The sequence below is a fragment of the Macaca thibetana genome, chromosome 19 (assembly GCF_024542745.1).
Source record: "Macaca thibetana thibetana isolate TM-01 chromosome 19, ASM2454274v1, whole genome shotgun sequence".
NCBI classification, from domain to species: domain Eukaryota; kingdom Metazoa; phylum Chordata; class Mammalia; order Primates; family Cercopithecidae; genus Macaca; species Macaca thibetana.
In genome coordinates, this window is record NC_065596.1 from 19,534,340 (window position 1) to 19,555,931 (window position 21,592).

General features: G+C 52.4%; 1 protein-coding gene across 1 annotated transcript in view; it reads left to right on the forward strand.

The window, feature by feature from the left end:
• Positions 1–1,430: 1,430 nt before the first annotated feature.
• The window catches only part of UBXN6 (UBX domain protein 6), a 181,850-nt gene continuing 161,688 nt past the window's right edge, over positions 1,431–21,592 (forward strand). Inside the window, exon 1 of the mRNA XM_050770529.1 lies at positions 1,431–1,434. The gene's annotated coding sequence lies outside the window, so the exon portion shown is untranslated. The remainder of the gene's footprint in view (positions 1,435–21,592) is intronic.

Sequence of the window (21,592 nt, forward strand, 5' to 3'; positions counted from 1 at the left end):
GCACTCTAGCCCGGACGACAGAGCAAGACTCCATCTCAAAAAAAAAAAAAAAAAAAAAAAAAAAATTGTTAATTTTAAGCTTTTTTTTTTTTTTTTTTTTTTGAGACAGGCTGGAGTGCAGTGGCATGATCTTGGCTCACTGCAACCTCCACCCCCCAGGTTCAAGTGATTCTCCTGCCTCAGCCTCCCAAATAGCTGGGATTACAGGAGTGCTGTAAGTTTTGTACTTTTAGTAGAGACAGGGTTTCACCATCTTGGCCAGGCTGGTCTTGAACTCCTGACCTCGTGATCCACCCGCCTCAGCCTCCCAACATGCTGGGATTACAGGCATGAGACACAGCGCCTGGCTTTTTTTTTTTTTGAGACAGAGTCTCACTCTGTTGCCCAGGCTGGAGTGTAATGACGTGATCTCAGCTCAAATTGAAAATTTGAAATATTTATGAGTCAGTTATATGTATGATACCAAGAATTCTTTCTTCTTTCCTTCTCCCATTTTTTTTCTTTTTTTTTTTTTTTTTTTTTTTTTTTTTTTTTTTTTTTTTGAGGCAGAGTCTTGCTCTGTCACCCAGGCTGGAATGCAGTGATGTGATCTCGGCTCACTGCAACCTCCACCTCCCAGGTTTAAGCGATTCTCCTGCCTCAGCCTCCTGAGTAGCTGGAATTACAGGCACCCGCCACCATGCCCAGCTAATTTTTTTTTTTTTTTTTTTTTTTTTTTTTTTTGAGACGGAGTCTCGCTGAGTCGCCCAGGCTGGAGTGCAGTGGCGTGATCTCGGCTCACCGCAAGCTCCGCCTCCCAGGTTCACACCATTCTCCTGCCTCAGCCTCCCAAGCAGCTGGGACTACAGGCGCCCGCCACCACGCCTGGCTAATTTTTTGCATTTTTAGTAGAGACGGGGTTTCACCATATTAGCCAGGATGGTCTCGATCTCCTGACCTCATGATCCACCCGCCTCGGCCTCCCAAAGCTCTGGGATCACAGGTAATTTTTGTATTTTTAGTAGAGACGGGGTTTCACCATGTTGGTCAGGCTGGTCTCAAACTCCTGACCTCAGGTGATCTGCCCGCCTTGGGCTCCCAATCACGCTGGGATTACAGGCGTGAGCCGCTGCGTCCATCTCAGCGATGTGTTCTGGATGAACAAACGTGCTCCTCTCCACAATCCCATCTTTCTCCAAGCCTCAGTTTCCTCCCCTGTGAAATGGGGTGAATCTCTCCTGTGGGAAGCGTGAAGTGGGGGCTTCATATAGACAGCCTCCTCACTCTCAGCTCAGGCCCGGGTGGAGGAGGCACCCCCTTTCCAGGATTAACGGTGTCCCTGCCTCTGGGATCAAACTCTGACTCCACTGGGCATTTGGATCCTGAATCCCAGAAGGTCTCAGGGCTGAGCCCCAGATCTCTGAGCTGGGAAGACCCTGAGTTAGGGACCGGGGGCACTCAGCGGTTCATGGAGGGGGTCTGAAGTACCAGCAGCGGGGAGGGGTGGGGACCAGGACTGGGTTGGAGCCCCAGACCCCAGGGGTGCCCCAGAGAGGAAAACTGGGGAGGGGGACGGGCTAGGGGCCTCTCGCCTGTCTCTATCTCTCTATCTCTTCCTGAGTCTCTTTCTAGATCTCTCTCTCTGTCTTTCTCTGTCTTTAGGTCTCTCTGAGTCTTTTTATCTCTGACTGCCTCTTTTGATCTCTGTTGGTCTCTTTTTTCTTGTTTTCTTTCTGTCTCTTTGAATCTACCTTTTTTTTTTTTTTTTTTTTTTTTTTGAGACAGTCTTGCCCTGTCGCCCAGGCTGGAGTGCAGTGGTGTGATCTGGGCTCACTGCAAGCCCCGCCTCCTGGGTTTTACACCATTCTCCTGCCTCAGCCTCCCAAGTAGCTGGGACTACAGGCGCCCGCCAGCACGCCCGGCTAATTTTCTGTACTTTTAATAGAGACAGGATTTCACCGTGTTAGCCAGGATGGTCTCCATATCCTGACCTCGTGATCCGCCCACCTCCGCCTCCCAGAGTGCTGGGATTACAGGTGTGAGCCACCGCGCCTGTCCTGAATCTACCTTTTTCTCTGTTTTTCTTTCCCTCTCTGTCTCTCTAAGTCTCTTTGTCTCTCTCTCTCTCTCTCTTTTTTTTTTTTTCTTTGAGACAGAGTCTCCCTCTGTCTCCCAGGACGGGAGGGCAGTGGTGCAATCTCAGCTCACTGCAACCTCTGCCTCCCGGGTTCAAGGGATCCTCCTGCCTCAGCCCCCCAAGTAGCTAGGACTACAGGCACCTGCCACCACGCATGGCTAATTCTCTCTCTCTGGTTCTCCGTCTTTTGAGTCTCCTTTTATCTCTGACTATCTCTTTCTATCTCTGTCTCTTTTCTCTTGTTCTCTGTCTCTCTAGGTCTCTGTCTCTCTCTCTCTATCTCTCTAAGTCTGTATCTCTGTGGGTCTCCTCTGTCTCTCTGAGTCTCCCTTTATCTCTGACTGCCCCTGTCCATCTCTCTGTGTTTCTATCTTTGTCACCCTCTGTGTGAGTCCCTCTGTCTTTTATCTGTCTGACCTCAGTTCAGCTTCTCTGTGCGGGTCTCTTTCCATCTCCCTTTGGTTCTCTCTTTCTCTCCTCACCTCCTGTGTCTCCCCCTCCCAGCCTCTACTTCTTTCCCCCACCTCCTCCTGGGTCCAGGTGCAGACGCCCTCCCCACCTCCACCCTGCCTTCCTCTGGTGGTGTCAGCCCTTCCCATCCACCCCAGAAAAAGCGGGCAGGCCAGGGCAGCCAGCCAGCCAGCCAGCCTCTCTGCTGGGGACTCCAGGGACTCCAGCTGGACTCCCGCCTCCCCGGCCTGATCCCCAGGGGCTGTGTCCCCTCCAGAAGCCCCGCCTCCCTCAGCACCTCTTCTCTTCCTCTGCCTAGAGGTCCTGTGTTATTATTGCTGGCACCCGAGGCTGCAGAAAAAAAACGGAAGTTGCAGTCACCGTGGCTCCTCCTTGTCCTTCTCTCTCTTTGCCCCGAGTCCTCAGAGCATGAAAAACTCCATTTCTGTGTGAGAACAACACAGTGGGTGCTTCATAGTTGTTTGCGGAATAAAAAAAAAAAAAACATTTATCGAATGCCTACTGTGTGCCAAACAGTATTTGAGGTACAGGGGACACTGTGGTGTTCAAAACAGACAGAAATCTGCCCTCCTGGAGTTGACATTCCAGAGCAGGAGGCAGATGGGAACAAGCACATATTGTACTATGTTGAGTAGTGCCTGCTTGCAAAAATAAATTCAAAACTTACATACACCTCGGTTGGGACCGGTGGCTCAGGACTGTACTCCCAGCACTTTGGGAGGCTGAGACGGGTGGATCACGAGGTTAGGAGATTGAGACCATCCTGGCTAACACGGTGAAACCCCATCTGTACTAAACATACAAAAAATTAGCCAGGCGTGATGGCAGACACCTGGTAGTCCCAGCTACTCGGGAGGCTGAGGCAGGAGAATTGCTTGAACCCGGAAGGCAGAGGTTGTAGTGAGCCGAGATCGTGCCACTGCACGCCAGCCTGGGCAACAGAGCGAGACTGTCTCAAAAAAAAAAAAAAAAAAAAAAAAAACCACGCCGGGCGCGGTGGCTCACGCCTGTAATCCCAGCATTTTGGGAGGCCGAGGGGGGCAGATCGCAAGGTCAGGAGATCGAGACCATCCTGACTAACATGGTGAAATCCCATCTCTATTAAAAAAAAATACAAAAAAAAATTAGCCAGGCTTGGTGGTGGACGCCTGTAGTCGCAGCTACTCAGGAGGCTGAGGTAGGAGAATGGCGTGAACCCAGGAGGCGGAGCTTGCAGTGAGCCGAGATCACGCCACAGCACTCCAGCCTGGGCGACAGAGCAAGACTCCGTCTCAAAAAAAAAAAAAAAAAATTACATACACTTCATTTGGAGTCGTGGCTCAGGCCTGTAATCCCAGCACTTTGAGAGGATGAGGTGGGAGGATCACTTGAGGTCAGGAGTTTGAGACCAGCCTGAGCAGCATGGTAAAACCTCGTCTCTACTAAAAATACAAAGATTAGCTGGGCATGGTGGTGGGCGCCTGTAGTCCCAGCTAATAGGGAAGCTGAGGCAGAAGAATCTCTTGAAACTGGGAGGCGGAGGCTGCAGTGAAGCGAGATTGCACCATTGCACTCCAGCCTGAGTGACAGAGCCAGACTCCATCTCGAAAAAAAAAATTAATTAAAAAAAAATAGGCCGGGCAGAGTGGCTCATGCCTGTAATCCCAGCATGTTGGGAGGCCGAGGTGGGTGGATCACCTGAGATCAGGAGATAGAGACCAGCCTGGTCAACATGATGAAACACTGTCTCTACCAAAAATACCAAAATTAGCCAGACATGGTGGTAAGTGCCTGTAATCTCAGCTACTCGGGAAGCTGAGGCAGGGGAATCACTTGAACCTGGGAGGCAGAGGTTGCAGTGAGCTGAAGTCGCGCCACTGCACTCCAGCCTAGGCAACAAGAGTGAAACTACATCTCAAAAATAAATAAATAAATAAATAACAATAAAAGGCCGGGCGCGGTGGCTCATGAGGCCGAGGTGGGCGGATCACGAGGTCAGGAGAGCGAGACCATCCTGGTCAACATAGTGAAATCCTGTCTCTACTAAAATACACACACAAAAAAAATTAGCCAGGCATGGTGGCATACGCCTGTAGTCCAAGCTACTCGGAAGGCTGAGGCAGGGGAATCGCTTGAACCCGGGAGGTGGAGGTTGCAGTGAGCCAAGATCGCGCCACTGCACCCCAGCCTGGCAACAGAGTGAGACTGCATCTCAAAACTAAATAAATAAATAAATAGGTTGGGCGTGGTGGCTCACACCTGTAATAATCTGAGCACTTTGGGAGGCCAAGGCAGGCAGCTCACTTGAGGTCAGGAGTTTGAGACCAGCCTGGCCAACATGAAGAAACCCCGTCTCTACTAAAAATACAAAAATTAGCCAGGGGTGGTAGCACACGCCTGTATTCCCAACTACTCTGGAGGCTGAGACAGGAGAATCGCTTGAACCCGGGAGGCAGAGGTTGCAGTGAGCCAACCTCTGCACCACTGCACTCCAGCCTGGGCGACAGAGTGAGACTTGGTCTCAGGAAAAAAAAATTATAAATAATAGAAATACAAATACAAAAATTAGCCGGGCGTGGTGGCAGGTACCTGTAATCCTAGCTACTCGGGAGGCTGAGGTAGGAGAATCATGTGAACCTGGGAGGTGAAGGCTGCAGTGAGCCGAGATCCCGCCACTGCACCCACTCCAGCCTGGGCAACAGAGTGAGACCCTGTCTGGAAAAAAAAAAAATTATACACACCCAGAACCTCAGAATGTGAGCTTTTTTGGAAATAGGGTCTTTGCAGATGTAATGGATTCAGGACCTTGAGAAGAAATTCTATCTGCAGCCTTCATGGTCCTTTGCTGTGTTATCTTCATTTGGACAACCTGTACACGGGAACTAATTCAATTTTTTGTTTTGAGATGGGGTCTCACTCTGCCACCCAGGCTGGAGTGCAGAGGTACAATCATAGCTCACAACAGCCTCAACCTCCTGGGCTGAAGCAATCCTCCCATCTCAGCCTCCCGAGTAGCTGGACTATAGATGTGTGCCACCACACTTGGCTAATTTTTTTATTTTTATTTTTTGAGATGGAGTCTTGCTCTGTCACCCAGGCTGGAGTGCAGTGGCGCCATCTCGGCTCACTGCAAGCTCCGCCTCCCGGGTTCACACCATTCTCCTGCCTCAGCGTCCCGAGTAGCTGGGACTACAGGCGCCCACCACCACGCCCGGCTAATTTTTTGTATTTTTAGTAGAGACGGGGGTTCACCATGTTAGCCAGGATGGTCTCGATCTCCTGACCTTATGATCCCCCCGCCTCCCAAAGTGCTGGGATTACAGACATGAGCCACCGCACCCAGCCCACACTTGGCTAATTTTTTTATTTTTATTTTTAAATGTTATGGGGGTCTTATTATGTTGCCCAGACTGGTCTTTAACTTCTGGCCTCAGGTGATCCTCCCACTTCGGCCTCCCAAAGCACTGGGATTACAGGTAGGAGCGCCCCTACAATCCAGGCTGGACTCATTCTTTTTTTTTTTTGAGACAGAGTTTCGCTCTTGTTGTCCAAGCTGGAGTGCAGTGGCGCAATCTCGGCTCACCACAACCTCCGCCTTCCAAATTCAAGCGATTCTCCTGCCTCAACCTCCTGAGTAGCTGGGATCAAAGGCAACTGCCACCACACCTGGCTAATTTTTGTACTTTTAGTAGATTTGGGGCTTCATGTTGGCCAGCCTGGTCTGGAACTCCTGACCTCAGGTGATCCACCTGCTTCGGTCTCCCAAAGTGCTGGGATTACAGATGTGAGCCACGGCGCCTGGCCTCATTTTTTTTTTTTTTTTTTTTTTTTTTGAGACGGAGTCTTGCTCCGTCGCCCAGACCGGAGTGCAGTGGCCAGATCTCGGCTCACTGCAAGCTCCGCCTCCCGGGTTTACTCCATCCTCCTGCCTCAGCCTCCCGAGTAGCTGGGACTACAGGCGCCCACCACCTCGCCCGGCTAGTTTTTTTTTTTTGTATTTTTTAGTAGAGACAGGGTTTCACTGTGTTAGCCAGGATGGTCTCGATTTCCTGACCTCGTGATCCGCCCATCTCGGCCTCCCAAAGTGCTGGGATTACAGGCTTGAGCCACCGCGCCCGGCCCTGGCCTCATTCTTAACCAGGCCTCCACAGTCCTCCTCCCTTCCCTTCTTCGGGACTGAATTTCGAGTCATCATTCCAATTTCAATGTATGTGTTGCTTCCTCCAGGAAGCCCACCCTGATGCCTCCTCTGGCCCCCACTGGAGGGCATCTTGCCCCTACTGTTTCCTCCAACCCAGCACAAGACCTGTCACACAGTTGGTGCTCAATAAATGTCTGCGGCTTGCATGACTTAGGGGCTGCTCTCCCCCGAGCTGTAAATAGCCCTGGCCTAATGATAAACAGAATGAGCGCACACACGGGGACTCATAATTGTGACAGGCAGGTGGCCCCTGGTGGCCACGTGACCCCTCAGCTCCAGCCCCCTCTGGGCTCAGCCCAGCGCCTGCGCCCACGGCAGCGCCACGGCCTCCTCATTAAAGCAGGCCTTTTACTTAGGCAGGCGCTGCCAATTCTAATTGATTGCCTGCGTCCCTGGAGGTACTCGAGTTCCCGAGGTCAGCAGCTGGGCCGGGTCCAGGCCGAGGCAGCGGGAGGGAAGCCGGCTCCCGGAGAGGGAACAAGGCGTGGAGTTTGGACCTGCCGCCTCTACCTACGCGCTCCCTCCTCTGGCCCCCGGGACTGGGGCACGCGCTGACCTACAGGCTCAGGTTCCGGAGGCTGTGGACCCCACACCAGACCCGCGCAAGCTCCTGGTATGTGTGATGTTCGTGCAGCTGGTCATGCCAGGAACACATGTTGACAAACCCCCAGGTCCAGAGCCAGAGATGATAGCACATGGGGGGGGACTTGGGGGCGGGGAGCGGTTCAAATCTAACTGCTCTATGCCTCAATTTTCCCATCTATAAAATGGGATCCTAATACAACTACCTTTTGTTGTTGTTGTTTTTGAGACGGAGTCTCGCTCTGTCTCCCAGGCTGGAGTGCAGTGGCGCGATCTCCGCTCACTGCAAGCTCCACCTCCCGGGTTCACGCCATTCTCCTGCCTCAGCCTCCCGAGTAGCTGGGACTACAGGCGCCGCCACCACGCCTGGCTAGTTTTTTGTATTTTTAGTAGAGACGGGGTTTCACCGTGTTAGCCAGGATGGTCTCGATCTCCTGACCTGGTGGTCCGCCCGCCTTCTGCCTCCCAAAGTGCTGGGATTACAGGCGTGAGCCACCGCGCCCGACCCTTTTTTTTTTCTTCTTCTTCTTCTTCTTTTTTTTTTAAGACAGTATTGTGGGCTGGGCACGGTGGCTCATGCCTATAATCCCAGCACTTTGGGAGGCCGAGTTGTGTAGATCATGAGGTCAGGAGATCGAGACCAGCATGGCCAAGATGGTGAACCCCCGCCTCTACTGAAAATACAAACATTAGCCAGGCATGGTGGCAGGCGCCTGTAGTCCCAGCTACCCAGGAGGCTGAGCCAGGAGAATCGCTTGAATCCAGGCGACAGAGGTTGCAGTGAGCCAAGATTGCGCCATTGCACTCCAGCCTGGGCGACAAGAGCGAAATTCCATCTTAAAAACAAACAAACAAAAAGAGTATTGCTCTGCCGCCCCGGCTGGAGTGATTGCGGTGGCTGGATCTCAGCTCACTGCAACCTCAGCCTCCTGGGTTCAAGTGATTCTCCTGCTTCAGCCTCCTGAGTAGCTGGGATTACAGGTGCTCAGCCTCCTGAGTAGCTGGGATTACACCATGCCCAGCTAATTTTTGTATTTTTAGTAGAAATGGAGTTTCACTGTGTTGCCCAGACTGGTCTTGAACTCCTGACCTCAAGTGATCTGCCCGCCTCGGCTTCCCACAGTGCTGGGATTACAGGCACGAGCCACCGTGCCTGACCACAAGACCCCAGCTCTTAAAAAAAAATTAAAAATTAGCTAGGCATGGTGGCACATGCCTGTGGTCCTAGCTACCCAGGAGACTGAGGCAGGATGATTGCTTCAGCCCAAGCGTTCAATGCTGCAGTGAGCTGTGATTGTGTCACTGTACTCCAACCCGGGTGACAGAGAGACCCTGTCTCCAAGGGAAAAAACAAGTGAGTGTTAAAGTGTTTTGGGAAGGACACAGGTAGACACACACACACAGTCTGAATATGGTGTAAAACATACATACACAACTTAAAGAGGTAGGTTCTCTTATTCCCATTTCACAGATGGGGTAAATGAGGCTCTGAGACGAAAACAAAATGGGCTAATTCAGGAACCTGTAACCGTTTCTGTAACAGTCCATGCTCCACGTGGCCCCAGAGCCTTTGCACCTGCTGTGCACTCGCTAAATGTCCATTGGCTGAAAGGATGAGATTCAGGCCCAGCTCCTGGGTGCTGCCCCGTCACACATAATCTATAAACTGGCAGGTGGGATAGGCCAGACAGGGGTCTCCCACCTCCCAGCCTTCATCAGGCCTGTCCCTGCCTCAGTAACCCGAGTTCTTGAAGCTGTTTCCAGCTTCTCATTCTCCCTGGAGAAGCTCATTACTCCTCTAGGGCTGAGATGCAAGAACCTGCAGCCTTCAGGGCTTTGAAATCAACACATTAAAATCGAAATCAACAACTTCCACATGGAGATCCTTGGGCCTAGACCTTGGGCTGTGAGGCCCTGGCTGCCTGCTGCCACTTTTAACCTTGTGAACAAGGGCATGACAGACTCTGGAGCCATTGGAGAATGCCTGAAGCGTCAGGAACTGGTAATAACCCCATTCGGATAATGATTTGTTGTTGTTGTTGTTGTTTTTCTTGTTGTTGTTTTAAGACAGAGTCTCACTCTATTGCCCAGGCTGGAATGCAGTAGCATGATCTCCGCTTACTGCAAACTTCACCTCCCTGGTTCAAGCGATTCTCCTGCCTCAGCCTCCTGAGTAACTGGGATTACAGGCGCCCGCCACCACGCCCGGCTAATTTTTGTATTTTTAGTAGAGACAGGGTTTCACCATATTGGCCAGGCTGGTCTTGAACTCCTGACCTCAAGTGATCCACCCGCCTCAGCCTCCGAAAGTGCTGGGATTACAGGTGTGAACCACCGCACCCGGCCTGGTTCTTTTTATAGTAAAATTCTGAGAGCCATGAACACTTGCTGTCTCCACTTCCCCGTTTCCTGTTCCCTCCTAAATCTGCTCCAATGGGGCTCTCACACCCCCCACGCCCTCCTGAAGTTGTCGGCCCCACAGAAGAGGGATTTTGTCTGCTCCGTTCTCTGCCGGACAGACGCCCAGTGCCTGGAAGAGCACCTGGCATGCAGCAGGTGCTCAATACATGTTTGCTGAAGGAGTGAATGGCTGGATGCTCTCTTAGATGCTGCCCTGGAATTGATTCCAGAATCCTTCTCTACCTACTTGGAACGGACTCCAGTAGTGTCTATCCCACCCACCACCCTCTCACCCCATCTGCTGTGTGAACCAAGCTTAGAGCTCCCTACAGCGGAAGGGTGAAAACCCATCCATCCATCCATCCATCCACCCACCCACCAGTAATCCATATATCCATTCACTCACCCATTAATATATCCACCAATAATCCATATGCCCACCCACTAACTCATCCATCCATCCACCAATAATCCATATATCCATCCACTCACTCATCCATCCACCCATGCATCAATCCATCCATCCATCTACCCACCCATCAATCTACCCATTCATCCATCCATTCATCCATCCATCCATCCATCCACTCATCCATCTATCCAAATCCATTCATCCATAATCCATACATCCATCCTCTCACAAATTCATACATCCATTTACCCACTTACCTACCCACCCACCTCTCTATTCATCCATCCATCCATCATACATGCACCCATTTATCAGTCTACCCACCCATAATTCATAGATTGACCTGTTCATCTATCCATCCATCCATAATCCATACATTCATACTCTTACAAATTCATACATCCATTTACCCACCTACCTACCCACCCACCTCTCTATTCATCCATCCATTCATCCATCCATCCATAATCCATACATTCATACATTCATACTCTTACAAATCATACATCCATTTACCCACTTACCTCCCCACCCACCTCTCTATTCATCCATCCATCCATCCATCCATTCATCCATAATCCATACATGCACCCATTTATCAGTCCACCCACCCATAATGCATAGATTCACCTGCTCATCCATCCATCCATAATCCATACAACTATCATCTCATAAATTCATACATCCATTTACCCACCTACCTGCCCACCCACCTCTCATTCATCCATCCATTCGTCCATCCACCCACTCATCCATTCATCCATCCATTCATCCACTCATCCATCCATCCATCTATCTAATCACCCATCCATTCAACAGTTTTGTTTCGTTTTGTTTTGTTTTGTTTGAGACGGAGTCTTGCTCTGTTGCCCAGGCTGGAGTACAATGGTGCGGTCTCGGCTCACTGCAACCTCTGCCTCCTGGGTTCAAGTGATTCTCCTGCCTCAGCCTCCCAAGTAGCTGGGATTACAGGCGCCCACCACCACACCCGGCTAATTTTTGTATTTTTAGTAGACACGGGGTGTCACCATGTTGGTCAGGCTGGTCTTGAACTCCCGACCTCTGGTGATCCGCCCACCTCAGCCTCCCAAAGTGCTGGGATTACAGGCATGAGCCACCTCGCCCAGCCCCTATTCACCACCTTTCTACCCATCCATCCACCAACCCATCCACCCTCACTCCCTCCTCATGCACTCATTCACTCAGAGGCAGGCTGACTCCTATGCTCATCTTTATTCCTCCCCCTGCCTGCTTTGTGCCCTTAGGCCAGGCCCTCCTGTCTCTGCCCCTCGCTTTCCTCCTCTGCACAATTAGGCTGATGATAGCACAGACCTCCAAGCCCTGCACAGTGGCCTCAGACCACACACGCTGTTATTTGTTGTGACAGACAGCGAAGGGTGGTGGTTAAGAGTGCAGCCTGGGCTGGGCGTGGCGGCTCACACCTGGAATCCCAACACTTTGGGAGGCCAAGGCGGTAGGATTGCTCGAGCCCAAGAGTTCAAGACCAGCCTGGGCAACATGGAGAAACCCCGCCTCTACAAAAAAAAAAAAACACACAAAAATTAGCCAGGCGCGGTGGTGCACACCTGTAGTCCCAGCTGCTCAGGAGGCTGAGGTGAGGAGATCATCTGAGCCCAGGACGAGGAGGTTGCAGTGAGCCGAGATGGACCCATTGCACTCCAGCCTGGGCAACAGAGTAAGACCCTGTTTCAGAAAAAAAAATAAAAAATAACGCAGCCTGGAGTTTGAGTCCCTGCGGTGTGACTCCCCTGCTGTGTGACCTTGGCCAAGTGATAGAACCTCTCTGAGACTGTTTCCCATGTATAAAATGAGGCTGATAATAGCACCTGCCTCCTTGTGGACTGTTGAGGGGGGTATTGCGTGCAATTACACGTGTGACATATTGGGTTCAGTAAGTGCTGGGTGGGGCTGTTAATGTATGTTTATGGTAACCCCAGGAGGTAGGGCATGGCTGTGGGTGCCTGACAGTCTGAAGCCCAGTGAACTCTGAGAAGGGAGCAGCTGGCAGGAACCTTGGTGACTGCTGCGGCAGGCAGAGGGGGCAGCTATGCCCCTTCTCCCCTCTGCTTGTAGGGGGAGAGCTAGAGGGCTGCTGGCCCAGCAGCCTCAGGTGAGGACCCACCAGGTGCACCTGTTTATGTGCAGGGTCTGCACCCCCTCTGCACCCAGGGAGTCACAGTCCAGGGTGGGGGCTATGGAGCCTTTGCTCTGTGCACTCTCTGGCAATTATCCTGACAGGGGCAGACTCAAGTCCCCACCATCAGGGATCCTGAGTGGTCTACACAGTCCAGGCAGGGGAGACCAAGGGTGTGGCAGGGGAATCCGCTATATCACTCAACAGGCACGGGGACTGGTTCCCAGATAGAGTTACCCCAGGGAACCATCTCACACCCTCAATCCCTGACTCCAAGCCTGAGGGCCTGGAAGGGCCTGGGACGATGACCTCCCCACACACAAGCCTCTCTGAAGCTCATAGAAAGCCTAAACTCAAGCCAGGTGCGGAGGCTCATGCCTGTAATACCAGCATTTTCAGAGGCCGAGGCGGGAGGATCACTTAAGCCTGAGTTCAAGACCAGCCTGGGCAACACTTCAAGACCCCATCTCTACAAAAAAATAAAACAGTCAGGCGTGGTGGTGCACACCTGTAGTCCCATCTACTTGGGAGGCTGAGGCAGGAGGATAACTTGAGCCTGAGAGTTTGAGGCTGCAGTGAGCTGTGATCACTGGCCTCCAGCCTGAGTGACAGAGACCCTATCACCAAAAAGAAAAAAGGCACAAACTCAGAGGGAAAAATATAGTAACAATAATATTTATAAAGGGTTTCCTACAAGTCAGTATATACTAGAATTAACTTTTTTTTTCTTTTTTTTTAGACAGAGTCTCCCTCTGTGGCCCAGGCTGGAATGCAGTGGTGCGATCTCGGCTCACTGTAACCTCTGCCTTTCAGGTTTTGAGCAATTCTCTTGCCTCAGCCTCCTGAGTAGCTGGGATTATAGGCGCCCACCACCACGCCTGGCTAATTTTTGTGTTTTTAATAGAGACAGGGCTTCACCATGTTGGCCAGGCTGGTCTTGAACTCCTAACCTCAAGTGATCCATCCACTTTGGCCTCCCAAAGTGCTGGGATTACAGGCGTGAGCCACCGCGCCCAGCCTAGAACTAACTTTCATTGTCACAGCCACTTTATGAAGTAGATGCTATTATAGCCCCCATTTTATTGATGGGGAAACTGAGGCACAGAGTGGCAACATGGCCTGACCAGTTGCACAGCTGGTAACTGGCAGCCCAAGTTTGGACCCTAGACTATACTAAGCATCTGATTCCCCACACAGTAAAAACAGCCCAGGAAATGGGTGCCACCGTCTGCCCACAGTACAGATGAGTAAACTGAGGCTCAGAGAAGCTGTCAGGTCATGTGGAGAGAAAACAGGAGAGCTGGGGCTCGGGTCCTGAGCCACAGCCCCAAAAATTGTGGTCTTCTCACTACTTCAATCACCAAATGCTCTCTGGGCCTCGGTTTTCTCATCTGTAAAGTAGGTTTAATTGCAAAATCCAACCGGGAAGGCTGTGATGATGAACGTATCAGAGCAGGCACGGAAGACCCCACTGTGGGACAGGGCAGAGCAGGAGGGCCTGCAGAGGAAGGAAGGACGTCGAGTGAGTTGGGGGTCGCCGTGGGGACGGCAGGGGGACAACGTTTCCCATGGCCACGTTCCCGAGCCTTTCTCCCACCTGGAGCAGTTGGAGCTGCCTCTGGCACCCCCTGCCTGAAAACTCACATCCACAGCCGTCACCGCCAGCATCTCCCCAGTCAGCTTGTGCCGCCTGTCCCCTCCCAGAGAACAGCGCAGCCTCTGTGTCTAGGCGCGAAGTTTGCCAGCGTTGCCCAGAGACAACTGGGTAGCAGGAGACTCCCGCCCCCTGCGTGCAGACCCCGGCCCGCCCAGCCTCCGGGACCCCCTCGCCAGGACAATGGGCAGGCCAGGGGAGGAGGGCGACAGGCAGGGCGCGGGGCCTTGGGGAGCCTGGGAACGAGGCGGCTCTGAGTTGGCGTGCAGAGAGGGGGCTCCGAGAGGGGAAGGGGCAGGGCCGGGGGGACTTAGAGAAGGGGACTCCGGGACGGGAAGGGGACATGGGGACTTAGAGAAGGGGCTCAGAGGGGAGGGGTTGCACAAAGGGAGAAGGTTTCTCGAGGAGGGGAGGCAGCTGAGCCTCCTCCCCCACAGTGGCTCCAGAAGCGAGACCACCCCCTCCCCATGGCACGGGCTTGCGCCGCAACAGGTGTGGGGGGTTCTGAAGGCAGCACTAAGGGATGTAATCCCTTTCGGAAGTAAAGTGACACAGGCCTGCACCGCTCTAAATACAGACACAGCTGACTGGGGGTGGGGAGGTCAGAGGGAGCCGGGAGGGCCCGAGGAGAGGGAGGGAGGGAGGGAGAGCATGGGATGGGGGCGACCCCGAGCCCCGGAGACGCACGCGGTCAGGTTTCTGAATGGTCAGAAACTCGGTGACTTGATACACTCCTGACCCTGTGTCCTACGGCCCCCTCTGCCCCACTCAGCCTCCCTGAGCCCTGTTCCCGCCCCTCGAAAAGCCCCCTCCCCTCTCCGCACCCTTCCCCAACCTCAGCTTCCTCTCCTCTCTCAACCCCGCCCCACTCAGCCCTGCCCCACAACTCCCACCCCCTCCGAGCCCCGCCCCTCTTCTCAGCCCCGCCCCTCCTCAGCCCCACCCATTTCCTCTCAGCCCTGCCCCTCCCCGCCTCGCCGCCTCTTCTCAGCCCGTCCCCTCTCCTCTCAGCTTTGCCATTTTCAGCCCCTCCACTCTCTCAACCCCGTCCTCTCTCGGCCCCCTCCCTTCTCTCAGCCCCTCCTGTCTCTCAGCCCCCTCTCCTCCCTCACCCCTCCCCTCTGAACCCCTCCCCTCTCTCAGCCGCCTCTCCTCCCTCAGCCCCCTCCTCTCTCAGCCCCGCCCCTCTCTCAGCTCCTCCCCTTGCGGGGCGCACCCTGACTCTGTCAGCTTCTTCTGGGGCTGTCCATTCTGGGCCAGGAAGAATAGAAACGTGACCCTTTGGTCCATGGTGGCCTCCCTGGCCCTTCCTCATCTGAGCAACAAAGCTCTCCAGGTTCGGTCTTTCAGGGGCGCCCCGCACAGTTCCAGCCCCTTCTGCAGGGATTCCCGCTACGGAGACCCCCTGCCTGGCACACCAGTCCCAGACTGGGCTCGCCTGAACAGGAACCCTGCCAGAAGGACCGTCCTCCATCCAAGACCCCTTCAGATCCCAGCGTGGACCTCAGCACATGACTCTTTATCCTTGAGCTGGGGTTCCGCCAGCGTGGAAGTGCGCGATGGGCAGAAATTCTGACTTCATCCCTTCATCCTTTCATTCGTGTGTAGAGCAAGCGTCTAGTACCTACAGTCATGAACTCTGCAAACCTGTGCTAGGGGACAGGGATACAGGGATATGTGACCCCGACAGAGCCAGCCCCGCCCCCAATGAGGTTCGCAGTCCAGTGGGGGCGGTGGTCATTGCGGTGATAGGGGTCAGAGGGCCTGGCTGGGGGGCGCACGGGAGTCTATGGTGGCTTCCTGAAGGCTTTCCGCAGGACATGTGATCTAACCTGAGGGCTAAAGAAATCCATTATCGGCCAGGCGTGGTGGCTCACGCCTGTAATCCCAGCACTTTAGAAGGCCGAGCCCGGCGGATCACAAGGTCAGGAGTTCGAGACCAGCCTGGCCAGCATGGTGAAACCCCGTCTCTACTAAAAATACAAAAATTACCCGGGCTTGGTGGCAGGCGCCTGTAATCCCAGCTACTCTGTAGGCTGAGGCAGGAGAATCCCCTGGACCCGGGAGGTGGGGGTTGCAGTGAGCTGAGATCGCACAACCGCACTCCAGCCTGGGACAGAGTAAGACTCCGTCTCAAAAAAAAAAAAAAAAAAAAATCCATTCGCCGGGCAGGCTCATGCCTATGCCGGGCAGAGGAAAGAGCCAGTGCAAAGGCCTTGAGGCAGGACCAACAGCCAGGGCTGGCAATCCCAGCTTAGCCGTTTTCTTGCTGTGTGTCTGGGACAAGTGGCTGGTGCTTTCTGAGCCTGATCGCCACATCTGTAAAGCGGAATCCTGACATGTTACTCAACTAAAGGGTTCAGGAGGGCACCTGGCATACAATAGGCGCTGAATAATATTTGTCAAATGTGGATGAAGGAATTGAGAGGCGTTAGAGAATACAAAAGAGGAGGCGCTTGCCTCCCATCTGGAGGTGGGTGGGTTGGAACAGCTCCTGACCTCTTCTCCTGGCCAAGGCCCCCTCTCCCCCCAGGCCCCTCCTCCTTGGCCCACCAGTCCCCTGCCAGCTGTCTCTCCATGTGTGCGCCAGCCCGACAGGAGCAGGCGCCTGTTCCGGAACGCCTGATGCCTTGCTTCCCAGGGATTTTAGAGGGACAGGTCCGCGGAAGTTCAGCTGCCACACGGGCTTAACCCTGGAGCCTGGGCGCCGGGTCCTCAGAGGCCCGACGCCATCCCTCTTGACCCCATAGAGAGCCCGGGCACTGCTCCCAGCCTTCACTGGAAAGACCTTGCTTCACCTCCGAGCTCTGGCCTTGCCTGGCTGTGTGGCCTTGGGAAATTTAGCCAACCTCTCTGGTCATCTCCACCAGTAAGAATACTAACAAGATGACATGGTGGCTCAGGCCTGTAATTCTTTGTAAATTTTTTTTTTTTTACAAATTACAAAGAATTCACAAATTTTGTAAAACTTTGAGAGGCGAGGCGGGATGATCGCATGAGGCCAGGAGTTCCAGATCAGCCTGGGCAACATGACAAAACTCTGTCTCTAAAAAAATAAAAAGGCTGGGCGCGGTGGCTCAAGCCTGTAATCCCAGCACTTTGGGAGGCCGAGATGGGCGGATCACGAGGTCAGGAGATCGAGACCATCCTGGCTAACCCGGTGAAACCCCGTCTCTACTAAAAAATACAAAAAATTAGCCGGGCGAGGTGGCGTGCGCTTGTAGTTCCAGCTACTCGGGAGGCTGAGGCAGGAGAATAGCGGGAACCCGGGAGGCGGAGCTTGCAGTGAGCTGAGATCCGGCCACTGCACTCCAGCCTGGGCGACAGAGCGAGACTCCGTCTCAAAAATAAATAAATAAATAATAAATAATAAATAAAATGAAAATAAAAATTTTAGGCAGACATGATGACACGTGCTTGTAGTCCCAGCTACTCGAGAGGCTGACACTGGAGGTTGGTTTAAGCCCAGGAGTTTGAGGCTGCAGAAAGCCATGATTGTGCCACTGCACTCCAGCCTGGGTGACAGAAGGAGACCCTGTCTCAAAAAAGAAAAAAAAAAAAAAAAAAAGACTGGGCGTGATGGCTCACGCCTGTAATCCCAGCACTTTGGGAGGCTGAGGAAGGTGGATCACCTGAGGTCAGGAGTTCAGGATGAGCCTGGCCAGCATGGTGAAACCCTGTCTCTACTAAAAATACAAAAATTAGCCAGGCATGGTAGTGCGTGACTAATCCCAGCTATTCAGGAGGCTGAGGCAGGACAATCGCTTGAACCTGGGAGCCAGAGGTTGCAGTGAGCCGAGATCGTGCAACTGCACTCCAGCCTAGGTGACGAGAGCGAAACTCCATCTCAAAAAAAAAAAAAAAAAAAAAAATTTCATGAATAAACTCTATTCCTGTAACAGCTCTCTGTGTTCCCAAGTATTATTGACCTCATTTCACAGATGTGAAAACTAAGATATGAAGAGAGGCTACCTGACTTACAGGGCAAAATAATCCAGTCAATAATAACCACAGTCTCTGGCGCGGTGGCTCATGCCTGTAATCTCAACACTTTGGTAGGCTGAGGCAGGTGGATCACTTAAGGTCAAGAGTTCGAGACCAGCCTGGCCAACATGGCAAAACCCTGTCTCTACTAAAATTACAAAAATTAGCTGGATGTGGTGGTGTGCACTTGTAGTTTCAGCTACTTGGGAGGCTGAGGCATGAGAATCACTTCAACCCAGCTAGCAGAGGTTGCAGTGAGCCGAGATCACACCACTGCACTCCAGCCTGGAGACAGAGTGAGACTCCGTCTCAAAACAAAACAAACAAACAAAAAAAAACCCGGCGTGGTGGCTGGCACCTGTAATCCCAGCTACTTGGGAGGTTGAGGCAGGGGAATCATTTGAACCTGGGAAATGGAGGCTGCAGTGAGCCGAGATCGCACCGCTGTGTTCCAGCCTGTCTCAAAAATAAATTAAGTCAACTAAAATGAAATTGAATTAAAAATTCAGTTCCTCACTTGCTCAAGTCACCGTTTTTTTGTTTGTGTGTTTGAAACACGACCTCACTCTGTCGCCCAGCCTGGAGTGCTGTGGTGCAATCAGAGCTCACTGCAGCCTCGACCTCCTGGGCTCAAGCAATCCTCCCACCTAAGCCTCCAAGTAGCTAGGACTATAGACACACACCACCACACCCAGCTAATTTTATTTTATTATTTTATTTTTTATTTTTGGTAGAGACAGGGTCTCACTATGTTGCCCAGGCTGGTCTCAAACTCCTGGGCTCAAGCCATCCCCCAACCCACCTCAGCCTCTGAAAGTGCTGGAATTACAGTCGTAAGCCAGTGCACTCAGCCTCAAGTCACCATGTAAGCGCTGAATAGCCACATGGCTGCTGACTACTGTGTTAGCGCAGATTTCAAACACCTCTTTCACTGCAGGAAGTTCTGTTGGAACCTTGCTGTGGGAGAATCTACTTATCTGTGACTTGGCACAGATATGATGAGAGCTCGGGCCCTAGATCGCGCCCGGCCGATCTAGCCGGATCTTAATCTAACATTCCCCCTTAAAAAAAAAAAATCTCGGGCTGGGTGTGGTGACTCACGCCTGTAATCCCAGCACTTTGGGAGACTGAGGCAGGAGGATTACCTGAGGTCAGGAGTTCGAGATCAGCCTGGCTAACATGGTGAAACCCCATCTCTACTAAATATACAAAATTAGCTGGGCATGATGGTGCATGCCTGTAATCCCAGCTACTTGGGAGGCTGAGGCAGGAGAATCGCATGAACCTGGGAGGCAGATGTTACAGTGAGCCGGAATTGTGCCACCTCACTCCAACCTGGGCGACAGTGAGACTCCATCCCGAAAAAAACAAAAAACAAAAGCAAAAAAACAGCCTGGCCAACATGGTGAAACCCCATCTCTACTAAAGATACAAAAAATTAGCAGCCGGGCGCGGTGGCTCAAGCCTGTAATCCCAGCGCTTTGGGAGGCCGAGACGGACGGATCACAAGGTCAGGAGATCGAGACCATCCTGGCTAACCCGGTGAAACCCCGTCTCTACTAAAAAAATACAAAAAACTAGCCGGGCGAGGTGGCGGGCGCCTGTGGTCCCAGCTACTCGGGAGGCTGAGGCAGGAGAATGGCGTAAACCTGGGAGGCGGAGCTTGCAGTGAGCTGAGATCCGGCCACTGCACTCCAGCCTGGGCGACAGAGCGAGACTCTGTCTCAAAAAAAAAAAAAAAAAGAAAGAAAGAAAGAAAGAAAAACTAGCCAGGTGAGGTGGCGGGCGCCTGTAGTCCCAGCTACTCCAGAGGCTGAGGCAGGAGAATGGCGTGAACGCGGGAGGCGGAGCTTGCAGTGAGCCGAGATCGTGCCACTGCACTCCAGCCTGGGCGGCAGAGCGAGACTCTATCTCAAAAAAAAAAAAAGAAATTAGCTAGGCCTGGTGGCACCTGCCTATAATCCCAGCTACTTGGGAGGCTGAGGCAGGAGAATTGCTTGAATCTGGGAGGCAGAGGATGCAGTGAGTGGAGATTGTGCCACTGCACTCCTGTCTGGGCAACAGGGCAAGACTCCATCTCAAAAAAAAAAAAAAAAAAATCTCGGACTGGGCAAGGTGGCCCAAAGTGCTGTAATCCCAGCACTTTGGGAGGCTGAGGTGGGCGGATCATAAGGTCAGAAGTTCAAGACCAGCCTGGCCAAAATGATGAAACCCTGTCTCGACTAGCCTGGCCAAAATGGTGAAACCCAGTCTCTACTAAAAATACAAAAACATTAGCCGGGCATGGTGGCACACCCTGTAATGCCAGCTACTTGGGAGGTTGAGGCAGGAGAATTGCTTGAACCCAGGAGGCAGAGGTTGCAGTGAGCTGAGATCACGCCACTGCACTCCAGCCTGGGCAACAAGAGTGCAACTCCGTCTAAAAAAAAAAAAAATCTTGGCCAGGCACAGTGGCTCATGCCTGTAATCCCAGCACTTTGGGAGGCTGAAGTGGGCAGATCACCTGAGGTCAGGAGTTCCAGACCAGCCTGGCCAACATGGTGAAAACTCGTCTCTAATAAAAATACAAAAAGTTAGCCAGGCGTGGTGGTGGGTGCCTGTAATCCCAGCTACTTGGGAGGCTGAGGCAGGAGAATTGCTTGAACCAGGGAAGCAGAGGTTGCAGTGAGCCAAGATTGCGCCATTGCACTCCAGCCTGGCAACAAGAGCAAAACTCTGTCTCAAAAAAAAAAAAAAAAAAAAAAAAAAAAATCTCCATAGATACCTAGTTCCTCAAATACTCTTAGAACCAGCCTCAACATTTGATTGGCTCCCTGAGTAATAAGCTAATGAATCATGGACATGTGCTTACTTGACGTTTGGGTGACTCAAGTTTTCAGCTTTGCTTTTCTTTCTTTATTTATTTTTAGAGATGGGGCCTCGCTCTGTTGCCCAGGCTGGAATGCAGTGGTGCAATCATAGCTCACTGCAGCCTCCAATTCCTGGGCTCAAGCGAGCCTCCTGCCTCAGCCTCCCAAGTAGCTGGGACTACAAGCAAGCACCACCATGCCCTGTTAATGTTTTCAAAAAAAGTTTTTTAGAGAAGGGAGTCTTGCTGTGTTGCCCAGTCTCAACTTTTTTTTTTTTTTTTTTTTGAGACAGAGTCTTGCTCTGTCGCCCAGGCTGGAGCGCAGTGGCCGGATCTCGGCTCACTGCAAGCTCCGCCTCCCGGGTTTACACCATTCTCCTGCCTCAGCCTCCCGAGTAGCTGGGACTACAGGCGCCCGCCACCTCGCCCGGCTAGTTTTTTGTATTTTTTAGTAGAGACGGGGTTTCACCATGTTAGCCAGGATGGTCTCGATCTCCTGACCTCATGATCCGCCCGTCTCGGCCTCCCAAAGTGCTGGGATTACAGGCTTGAGCCACCGCGCCCGGCCTCAACTTTTTGAGAACTGTACATGTCTTTTTTTTTTTTTTTTTTAAGTTTATCTTATCTTTAACTGAACTGAACCTGGAAGAGAAATGTACATGTAAATCCCCATTTTGCAGACAGGGAAACTGAGGCCAGCTCCTTGCCTCCCCTCCATCCCAGACCCCCTCCAAGCTCAGGGGTCCAGTTGCATACCTAGCTTTCCTCATTTGAGCACCCACCCTCCCAC